Genomic DNA, 12,311 nt, shown 5'->3' on the forward strand with positions numbered 1-12,311 from the left:
ATATGTCCCTAGGGGTCCTAAGATCCCTAGGACCCCTAGGACCCCTAGGGACCTATTTGATTTGTTAGAATGGGTTGAAAGGGGTCATAGGATAACCTATGACCCCTTTCAATGCATTTTATGACAACATATGTCCCTAGGGGTCCTAGGACCCCTAGGGACCTATTTGGTTTGATTGAATGGGATGAAAGGTGTCAGAGGATAACCAATGATCCCTTTCCATGCATTTTATGACAACATATGTCCCTAGGGGTCCTAAGACCCCTAGGGACCTAATTGGTTTGTTTGAATGGGTCAAAAGGGGTCATAAGATAACATATGTCCCTAGGGGTCCTATTTGGTTTGTTTGAATGCATAAAAATGGGTCTTTTGATGCATTTCATGACAACATATGTCCCTAGGGATCCTAGGACCCCTAGGGACCTAATTGGTTTGTTTGAATGGGTCAAAAGGGGTCATAGGATAACATATGTCCCTAGGGGACCTATTTGGTTTGATTGAATGGGTCAAAAGAAGTCATAGGATAACCTATGACCCCTTTCCATGCATTTCATGAAAACATATGTCCCTAGGGTCCTAGGACCCCTAGGGACCTATTTGGTTTGTTCGAATGGGTCAAAAGGGGTCAGAGGATAATGTATGACCCCTTTCGATGCATTTAATGATAATATATGTCGCTAGAGGTCCTAGGACCCCTAGGGACCAATTTGGTTTGATTGAATGCATCGAAAAGGGTCATAGGATAACCTATGACCCCTTTCCATGCATTTCATGACAACATATGTCACCTATTTAGTTTGTTTGAATGGGTCAAAATGGGTCATAGGTTATATTATGACCTATTTTGACACATTTCACAACAAGATATGTCCCTAGGGGTCCTAGAACCCCTAGGGACCTATTTGGTTTGTTCAAATACGTCAAAAGTGGTCATAGGATAACTTATGACCCCTTTTGATGCATTTCATGACAACATATGTCCCTAGGGGACCTAGAACCCCTAGGGACATATTTGGTTTGATCGAATGAGTCGAATCCTATGACCCCTTTTAGCGCATTTCATGACAACATATGTCCCTATGGGTCCTAAGACCCTTAGGGACCTATTTGGTTTGGTTGAATGCATTGAAAGGGTTCATAGGATATCTTATGACCCCTTTCGACATATTTCATGATAGCATATGTCCCTAGGGGTCCTAGGATCCCTAGGGACCTATTTGGTTTGTTTGAATGCGTCGAAAGGTGTCATAGGATTTTGACCCATTCAATCAAACCAAATAGGTCCTAGGGACCTATTTGGTTTGATTGAATGGGTCAAAAGGGGTCAGGATAACCTATGACCCTTTTCCATGCATTTCATGGAAATATTATATTTAATAATAATAATATAATACTATATATTTTAATATAATAATAATATATTTCTAGATTATAGAATAATAATCATATATATTACTATATAATAATAATAATAAAAACATATAAAAATCATGCCTGTGCTCTTGCTTCTAAATGGATTGTTAAGGTCGTCCATGGAAATGAGCCTTGGAAAGTTTTCATCAGAAATAACACTCAATGTTCTATAGTTCCCAAAGGTAAAAGTTGGAAGAACATTCCATTTTGTGATATGATTTTAGTAGAGTTTAAGATCAGGGTTTTTGGTTCTAATGTTTTTAATACTCTTTGAAAGGCTTGGATCCTGTCAAGGATATTCTTACTAGTTAGGAGTGCTATTGGCTCTTCTCCATCCTCTGTTGTAACAGATAGATCAATTTGGTGGGGGTTATACTTAAATGGCAAGCCTTTGGCACTCACACAAAGTTGCTTAGAAAAAAAATGGAATGTGATTGGAATCTCTTTAATTAGGGACTTAGTGATTGATAATTAGTTGGCTACTTGGGATGATCTTAGAGTTAGATATGATATCCCATGGACTCAAAAAGAGACATATACTCTAATTTGCAAGGCACTTGGTACAAGTAACTTCTCAAAGACTCTTAACTCAGATAGTTTTTTCAATCAATTTTTGTGGAAAGATGGTACAATTTTTAATGAAATTTTAATTAAGCAGTTATATTCTATGCTTGTTGCTGAGTTTGAGATTTTTCAAAAAGTGATCCAAGGGTGGGGTTTGTGCTCTCCCTTTTCTGAATGGTCTTTTTTTTTTATAGTATTTGTGGCAAGCTAAAGTGGAACCCAAGAAAGTTTGTTATAGATGGCTTATGTTGCTTAAAAAAATTTCCATAGGACCTAAGCTGGAGTCTTGGGGTCTTTCTTTTGGCTGTTGTAAAAATTTTGATCCAGTTGAGTTGTTTGAGCATGTTTTCTTTCAATATGATTTTGATGTTATGATATGGTCAATTTTTTTGGGCAATGTGGCAGACTAAAGTGGAACCCAAGAAAATTTGTTATAGATGGCTTCTGTTGCTTAAAAAACTTTCCATAGGACCTAAGCTGGAGTCTTGGGGTCTTTCTTTTGGCTATTGTAAATTTTTTTATCTGGTTGAGTTGTTTGAGCATGTTTTCTTTCAATATGATTTTGATGTTATGATGTGGTCAATTTTTTTGGGCAATCCTATTGTTAGGATTTCAAAGCCAGCTCTCTCATGGAGTGAAATCTTTGTTGGATATGTTGAAGCTTTTGACTCTAAGCTTAGCTCTTTTTGGTTTTCTCTTACTTCTGAAATTTTATGGTTCCTTTGGAAAGTGAAAATGAAGAGGTTTTTTAGTAGAATTATAGATGACTTACCTTGTAAACTCACACATTTTTCTATTATGTCATAGGTTTCAATCTCTTTGGAAATCTCTATGGTTCAGTTCATGACACTGGTCAGGGATGGTATGTTACTTATTCACAAGGATGAAATCAAGGCTTTCAAATACCTTGATAAATTTAAGGATATGATGGACTGGAAGACATAAAACAAATTATTAAAATGATGGAGGATCTACACATTTCTACTAGCTCTCAGCAATCTGCTGCAAAAGTTTTTATTGGTAAACAGGTTCACCTAGCTAATGATAGTGATTTTGTTCTAGTAGCATGGAATGATGAGTTGTTTATTGTTGCTTTTCTTCAATCTTTGGCTTCTAATTATGGTTGGGGTTTGAATTTTAATTCTTAGTTTGTCATAGTTTGATATTAGGCAATTTTGATTAGCTTGTTTTATCAGAACAACTTTTCTCTAAGTCCTAGTCTCTTATACAATTTTGAATAGTTGTTATGTGATACATATGGGCTGACTACCCTGTAAATCATGCTTAATTTTGATCTAATAGTTCTTGTGTGGGTGTTGCTTGGGTAGTTTATGATGAACAACTCAATATGAACCTGATGTATCCAGTTTTTAATCTATTTTAATATCAATAATAATCATATATTACTATGTAATAATAATAATAATAATCATATAATATTACTATATATATTTTTATAATAATAATAATGATCATATATTAGTATATTATATTTAATAATAATATAATATTACTATATAATAATAATAAAAATAATTATAATCATCATACATAGTAATAATAGTCAATAATAATAATGATGTCTACACTTCCCAAATTTTGGTTTCCCTCCAATATTTGGGCTATGAATTTTTGAAAAAAAATTTGGCTGCCACTTTTTGGGTACCTAATTTCACATCGGGTACCCGATTAGGCTTGGTATTTACCAAAACTGTTTGGTCAACACAAAAAATGTGTTTGAAACAGGTTTCAGTGACATTCAAATTTTGAGTAGCCATCTGACAATATTTTTTCATTGAAATTCAATGAAATGAAAAGGGTTTTTTTTATAACACTCAAGATTCCATTGATATAACTACTATCAAATTCTGAGTTTGATAAGTATTTATTAGTTAATTTTTAATGAAGATGTCTGTAAATTGCTGATTGACATATTAATTAAAAAATAGTTATAACTTTCAAATGGTATAACATTTTTGAAATCCAAAAGTTGTTTCTTATTCCATGCTTCACCTAGTATAAGAAAAAATAATGTAATTTTGTAAAGTTTTCAATTAGTTAAGGTGGTCAGACACAAAATTTATTTTAATTTTAGAAAAGTTATAGTAGAAAATTCATATTTAATTGTTTATTTGAAATAAAAATACCCAAAAATATGTGTCACATTCAGGCATGAGTCTACTTTTTTTTATCCATAATTATATTAAAAAATATTATCATTTGGTTTTGATTAAGGTGGTCAGACATGCACTTACTTTTTATTTTTGCCTTGAAAGTTTTGTAGTGCTGCATTGAAATCCAAAATTTTGATAAATCAAATAATTGTTTTTTCCAGATAAGTCCTAGTAGTTTAGAAATTACATACAATTTCTTCTTACAACTTTTTGATATAAAGCCCATAACTACTTTAAAATTATGTGTTAAGTTAACATAACCCTGATTTGCTGGTTTTTCCTATCACTTAAGGCCATAGTTTGGTTGACCATGATCCTGCACATACCCATCCTAATAAAGGCTTCTCCCAAGTTTTCGTTGCACCACTTTCTTTTTTCTTTTTAACTTCTAATGATCTCATCCAGACTTTATTTTGATACACAACCATCCATTCTAGATTCTCTTGTCCCATTTGGTATAAAGAATGAGGAGACATTATTTCTTAAAGTTATTGCACACATCAACTCTTCAATAAAATGCTCTATTCTCTATGTCATCCTCACGAGAGATTCCTTCTTATACATAAAAATGTGTCTATCTCATTCATTCCATATTTTTTGTACCAAAATGGAAGGTTTTACATTCCAAATGCTAAAAATTAAAAACTTCCCTTCATGGTTTGCAATCCTTTAAATACCCCTTTAGCACTATTCAATTAAAGCCCATGCTAACCTAATTTTATCTGTAAATTATCCCACCATGCATTATCCATCCTACACTCTAATAATAAATGATCAATTGTTTCCTTTTCTTCCTCACACATTACACACTTAGTTAGACCTACAAAACAAAGTTCTTTCCTTCTTTATCTTGTTAAAATTCTACCCCTTCCAACCAAACATGAATACATGCCCACTTTTGGTAGATAGTCATTGTGCCAACATAACCTTTTAGAATTAGAATTTCCATTCATATTCTTCTCTAAGATATTTTATCCAATTTTGACTTAGTAGTTACTTGAAATTTTCCTATGCAAACACACTCTATCATCTTTATCTATCAACATAATTTTTTTGCTCCTAAAGAGTGCATTCATTTGGTTATTTTGATGTTAGTCCAAGTCTATAAAGTCTAGATTCTTCCATAACCATTCCCTTATCACCTTATCTTGTAGTGAAAAACTCTCTTAACAATTGTAAGTCATTATTATCCTTCAAGGCTTGAAACCACTCCATGAATCCTACCATAAATTTGCAATCAAACCATTCCCAACATGCCATCCAATATGTTCTCTTATCATCATCCTACACATAATAATGAAGTTCAAGATAGTAGATCCTCTTGGAGAATCTCATGTAGTCAGAATCTTATGACTCTCCATCAAGTCTAGATACTTTTCTTTCAAGATCCTTACCCATAAAAAAAATGAACATGTGTAAATATTTCATACTAGCTTCACTCCCAATGCCTCATGAATTGACTTTGGAAGTTTATTTGTTAAGAGGAGATATATATTTGTAATGGTTACAAATTGACTCAAAACATTTAAAAGTTAGAATTAATCTGATTAATATATAGGGGTCGAATAGTTTTGCTAAAGAAAGAGACTTATGGGAACTGTTATCTGATTAGCTCAAGTAGGGGGGATATTTTTATTTTGGATGGGCACTTCAATGTCATTTTAAGCCTAGTTGAAAAGCTAGGAGGTGTGGGTTGGATGGGGCAAAGCCAAATAGATTTTAGTCATTTTGTTGTGAATAATAACCTTATTAATCTCACGTTTTAAAAAGGTGATTACACATGGACAAATAAGAGGGAAAATTTCCTGAATACAATTGAAAAGATATATCATTTTATATTGACAAGGAAGTGGGAAAATGTGAATTGGACATGTGAAGTAGAGGTGCTCCCTATAATGGGTTTTGATCACTACCTAATAGGATAATGAGTAAAAGACGATGCAACACCATATCACTTCCCTTTTAACTTTGAAGAAATGTGACTAAGAGAGGTAGATTACATGGACTTAGTAAGGGATTGATGGCAGGAAGATCCTATAGTTAAAATATTTTGTATTTAAAAAAAAAAAAATTGCAATTCATTAAAGAAAAACAAAAGAAATGGAATAAGGAGCAATTTAATAATGTTTTTGAATAGAAGTTTAAGTTGGACAAATATTTAATATTTTTTCACTCAAAGGTTATTTAAAGTGGTGTGAAAGAGATAGATTTTTGGTGTAGGAGCACCCACTCCAATAATGTGATATGTTAAGTTGATTAAATTCCAAGATGTAATAAGGATTATTGGATCCATTTGAGGCAATGCAGAGACTTATTTGTAATTCCACTCGGCATAAGTTAATTCTATAAACCTTGGGGTCAAGATTGGTCAAATGGTCCAACTTGAGTCATTTTTGCGATTTCTAGGTGTCCTGAGATGGTTAGACTAGAGACGAGTTAGTTTAAGTCCCATTTGATAGCAAATTAAGCAAAACTTGTCCAACGACCATTTTGAATTCAATAAGTGGTTATAACTATTGGATAAAGTATAAATAGCCCAAGGAAGGCCAAATCAAGGTAGATTGGTGACTTGTATACATTTTGGAGAAGTTTTGAATAATAAAACAATGATTCTTGTGCATTTCCTCTATTTTTTTGGTATTGTATGACACTCCATGGATTGGAATGTGTGATAAAATGGCATGGTTGTATAGTAATCTATCTCATCTCTCCATACCATTTGGTTTCATTTCATAGAGTGGATAAATAAGGAAGTTATATATTCTTTTTTAGTTGCAGCAAAACTGTCCTAGAGTCAAGGTTTCACCAAAATGGGGCCTTGACTTGTGTTGCCACCATAGGAATCCAACGACCATTAGGGTGGAGAAAGCGGGGTCAGTGTACAATATGATTATGAAGTAAAATACCAATAAGTTGTTTTCTATTTTTACAAGAAGAGCATCCCTTAATTATGTGCTCAGTGCCAGAATAGTGAAAATTGTGTTGTAGTGAGAAGAAAACAAGTGGGGACTCACTTTTGAGTCATTTAGAGTGAAGTGGATCTAAGGAGATTATACAAACCCTTAAAAAGGTCTATACAATTCATTCATTGGTAGTTGCTTCAAAAAATAGACCTAATAAGGCCCAATAGGATAACTAACCACAATATAGATTTGGTGATCTAATGATATTTTCTGGAGCCAATATTCTCAACCATGTAGAATTCCAAATGGGTATTTGAAAATCTTATTATTTCATAGGGTTGTGTGGAGAATTGCAAAGTTAAGGTCCAAAAACTAAATAGTTCAACCTAATTCTAGTTAAGCCTGTCTATTAGGTCAGATAGTGAAAACAACACTATGGGCCTTTGGAAATCCAATCTATGATTGATCACATGTTCTTATATCCATCTAAAAATGGATCAAATGTTACCTAAGTCAATTTGAATATTTGAAGTATTTTCCTCATTTCCCACCTTTTGAGGGAGCTTGTCCCTAAAACCAAGTTGTGGCATATTTTGATCTTTAATTATTTGAGTAATTGGAGATCTAGGAAGTTGGTCCAATTCATGGAAATGTTTTTGGAGTCCTTGGGAAGTGTTTGAGTGGATTTGAAGGCATTTGAGGGATCATATGTTGTTATAAGGGCTAGGGGGGCCTAAAGTACTCTTTTTGTAGTGCTCTCTGCATCATTTTTTATCATGAGAAACAATTGAATAAGGAGTACAAGGAGGTTATTGCAAGAGAGGAGGTGTTCCAAAGCCAAAATTCAATTTATATATTTCTTAGGGATGGGGAAAAAAAACATTTTTTTTACATAATTTAATCAAGATAAGAAGGACAAATAATCAAATTTTTTTCTATTAAGAATGTTAGTGGGGAGGAGCTGAGGGAGAAGTATAAAATTAATCAAGAGGCAAAAAGGATTTTTCTAGAGAATAGGAGGGAGGAGGTGTTGTGAATTTGGCTAAGAGGAGAATATAGATATACTATGAGGTTGTCATTTATGGTAACATATATGTTGTATTTAGTGGGAAAATTCTAGAGCTATGTTTTGGAGAAGATAACTTAGAAAATTATGTAAGTGTCATGAAGATTAACTTTCAGTAGAGACACCTTTTTTATTGTTGAGGTTCACAGTGAGTGAGTTTGTATGTGTGCACTTGAGGGAAGTTAGTACAGGGTATGTAATGTCCCCATCTTTTTAGCATCTCAGTGGAGTTATTCGCCTTTACATTCTTTGAAGGCTAAGTGGAGAAATAAGGAGAAACTGATTAAATTAATTTCTTATAAAGTCATTAAATAAATTTAAATTAAAAATTTGACTTTATATTTAATTAATTTAATTTTCTAGAAGCACAATTAATTATTGCATTGCAAGGGAGAAGCTTCTAGAGAGTGCATTTTATAGAAATACAACTAATTATTGTATTGGAAAGGGGGAAGCTTCTAGAGAATGCAATTAATTAATGTTTTATTTCCTTATAGAAGGGTGAAGGAAAAGAATAAATAGAGGTTAGAGCTTCATTGTTAATCATTTGATTATTGTGAATTTCATTTGATATAAAATTGGGAGAAGAAACTAAGGTCTCTGATTTCAGTCAACCATTAGAGAATTTCAACTATTCAGTGTTGCAACCATTTGAGGTTGTGAAATATCCATTGAATTTGGTATTCAGGAGAGCTTCAATTCAAGAGTTCTATTTGTACTTAAATTGGAGCATACATTTATTGTTGGCTATTATAGTACACAAAAATGATGCCACACTACAATACTTATGTTTGATTCATCTCCATCCTTGGGCATCACTATTATTAGATTCCTCTTGTAGCTATTAGTAGTTAATATTGATTTTTTTTAGGGCATATGATTTTTTTGTGATAATTCAGAATCAAATTTTGGCATTACTATAATAATTATTGTAAGCCATTTGTCTAGGAAAACTCATAACAACATTGTACATGAGAATGAAATCAATTAAGGAGATACATGTTGCATACCATTTGTTTGACAAAATGTCCATCTAATAGCATATATGATCAACATAATAGTTGTATGTCAATTGTTTGTCAAAATGTCAGCTGGTTGTAGGTATGTATTCCATATCTAGTTTCCATGTATATGCATTGAAAATATCAAAAGAATTGCACTTGCATATTAATTCATTATAAGAGGCATTGTAATATCATTTATGAACATTCTAAATTTCTTTTAGCAACAATACAAGTGTTTTAAAATATTCCTTGAGCTAAAATCAATCAATTTGGGAAAGGGATATTACATTGGTATTAGAGCTTGCATGCAAAGTGTTTACCAAAATGTCAAACAACTGAATTATAAAAGAATTTGTTGTTTGTTGAAGTTATAACTAGTTGGAGTTACCACATTGGTATCAAAGCTAAATCCTACCATCCTGAGGGTTTAGCAATCACATGCAACCATGTGGGGTTAACTCTCATAGATTTTCCACACTTAAGTAAGCTTTGTTTGATAGGGAATAAGATTTTGATAAGCAACCAGACGCCATGGGTGACAGGAAAGAGCATAGCCCACCAAGAAAAATAATGAATGAGGATCAAGAAACAAGGGAATTTTATAGAATAATGGTTATAAGACAAGAGCGGATGGCTCAGGCTTTGCAAACACTCATCACCATGGTTGAGCACATGAACCCATAGGATAGATAGAATTAGGAACAAGGGGATAACAAGAGTGCAGTGGGATTACCTAGAGCTCATAGAACTCTTTCTAGAATAGCAGATAGGTCCACATGTCCTACCTTTGTTAGAGAAGAACCAATATAGGAACCAATAGAGGAAGTTGAGGATGAGACATTTTTAGATATCCTTATGGTTGCAAATGATGAATGGAAATTATTGGCATTGCAGGTTTGGGAGAGGATGACATTTGAACACTTTGTAAATTAGAGGAGAGAACATTACAGGTCACTCAAACAGGATAGGAGGCCTAGGGGTCAAAATAGTGAACTAAAGAGGGTTGCAAGAAAGCTTACGATGCCTACATATGATGGGAGTGGTAAGATGATAGCTCAATCTTGGATTCATAAGCTTGACTCATTCGTGGCACTGAGGCCAATGACAGAGATTGAAGCTATCAAATATGTCACTTTGCATTTGGAGGGAGTAGCACATGATCGGTGGTACCATGGTATGGTAACACTTCAGCATAATCAGGTGACAAAGTACCAGGACTTTGTGGATAGGCTGGTTGAAAAATTTAACAAAAAAGATCTAGAGGTTTACCTCCGAGAATCAACATAGCTGAAACAAATAGGCAACTTGGAGTATTTCATTGGTGAATTTCAGCAGTTGGCAGTCATGGTGCCAAACATTTCAAAGCATAGATTTATTAGTTCTTTTCATTGAGGGCCTATCTAAACCACTAAGAGATTGGATAAAGGCATTTGATCCTATTTCTTTACAAGAAGCTATAAAGAAGGCAAGAAGTATGGAACATGCAGTCCCAACAAACAAATTTTAGTCCAAACGAGCATCTTCTAGTAAGGATAACAAACCATTTTGTAAAAAACTAAAGAGGACTGATTTTAAAAATGATTGTAAAGATAAAACTCCAGTACCTTTTGACGGGGAAACATTAAATGATTTGAGGAAGAAAAAAAATTATGTTTCTACTGTAAGGGACCTTATGATGCAAACCATGACTACCCTCTTAGACCAAAGGGAAAAGCTACAGAATTATGTGGGCATAATATGAGGAATCAAAATTAGGTAATTTAGACCAGCAATCTGATATAGAGGAAATAGATGGTGAAAAAAAGGAAGACAAGGCTAAAAACTTGTCTAAAATGGAGTCCACAGATGGGGAAGGAGATGAGCAACTTAGGGAAGCTCGTCTCACTAGTATTAAGCAGGAAGGATCATTTCAAATGAGAGGAGTACTTGCTGGACAATGAGTTATAACTTTGGTTGATATTGGTGCCACTTATAATTTCATTCATGCTAGGTTGGTGGAGAAGCATGGCATACAAACAGAGGAATTTGAGGGAATTAGAGTGAGGGTAGCTAATGGTTGTGTCCTCAATTATGATCATAAGATCACTGGACTCCCTTTGGAAGTTAATAATTATTCCTTTAAGGCAAATTTCTATGTTGTGCCTATGGGAGATACATATATAGTCCTTGGGATGAGCTAGTTGCATGATATTGGTGAGTTCACTCTTAATCTCAAGGAGATGGAGACGAGGTTTAAAGTGAAAGGGAAGACATAGATTCTTAAGGCAATTAGGGACAATGACTTCATCTCTTTTTTGAGGATGGCCAGATTGATTTAACATGATCAGGTAAAGTGGGCAACAAAGTGCATGTTAATGCCATCACATGAGGGAAAATAGAATATTGAATATCCTCCTGATATTCAGGAGCTTAGAGTTAAACACTGTAAGGTGTTCAGTGACATTCCACTAGGTAGACCACCAACAAGGGTATTAAGCATATCATTGAGTTAGAGGAGGGGGCTAAGCCCATTATGATTACACCCTACAGGTATCTAAAGAGGTTGAAGGATGAAATTGAAAAAACCATAAAGGTGTCACTTGCTACATTAGACCAAGTAAGTCTCCTTTCACTTCTTTAGTGGCGTTGGTATAGAAGAAGGATGGAACATTAAGGATGTGCATTGATTATGGGGTGCTTAATAGGAAGACAATTAAAAATAGGTACCCCATTCCTAGGATAGATTAGTTGATAGATGAGCTTCATGGTGCTTGCTTCTTCTCAAAAATAGATTTGAGATCAGGTTATCACTAGATCAAAGTTAGAGAGTAGGACATCAAGAAGACAACCTTTAGATGTCATTGTGGCCATTTTGAGTTTGTAGTTATTCCATTTGGGCTAACTAATGTACCTACTATTTTTCTAGAAACAATGAATAAGGTTTTCCATTCTTAGTTGAGGAAATTTGTTCTTGTCTTCTTCGATGATATCTTGGTGTATAATAGATCTTGGGAGAGCACTTGTTTCACCTTGACATAGTGTTGGATATATTGGGCAGAGAGTCCTTATATGTAAAGGAGTCAAAATGTGATTTAGGTATGAAAAAGTTGTTGTATTTGGGTCACATCATTGGTGCAGAAGGCATACACATGGATCCTAAAAAGATTCATGCCATTATGGAGTGGCCTTCACCAGTGAACCTTACATA

This window comes from Cupressus sempervirens, chromosome 1 (genome assembly GCF_028749045.1).
Source record: "Cupressus sempervirens isolate cs-2001-9-10 chromosome 1, ASM2874904v1, whole genome shotgun sequence".
Classification (NCBI taxonomy): Eukaryota; Viridiplantae; Streptophyta; class Pinopsida; order Cupressales; family Cupressaceae; genus Cupressus; species Cupressus sempervirens.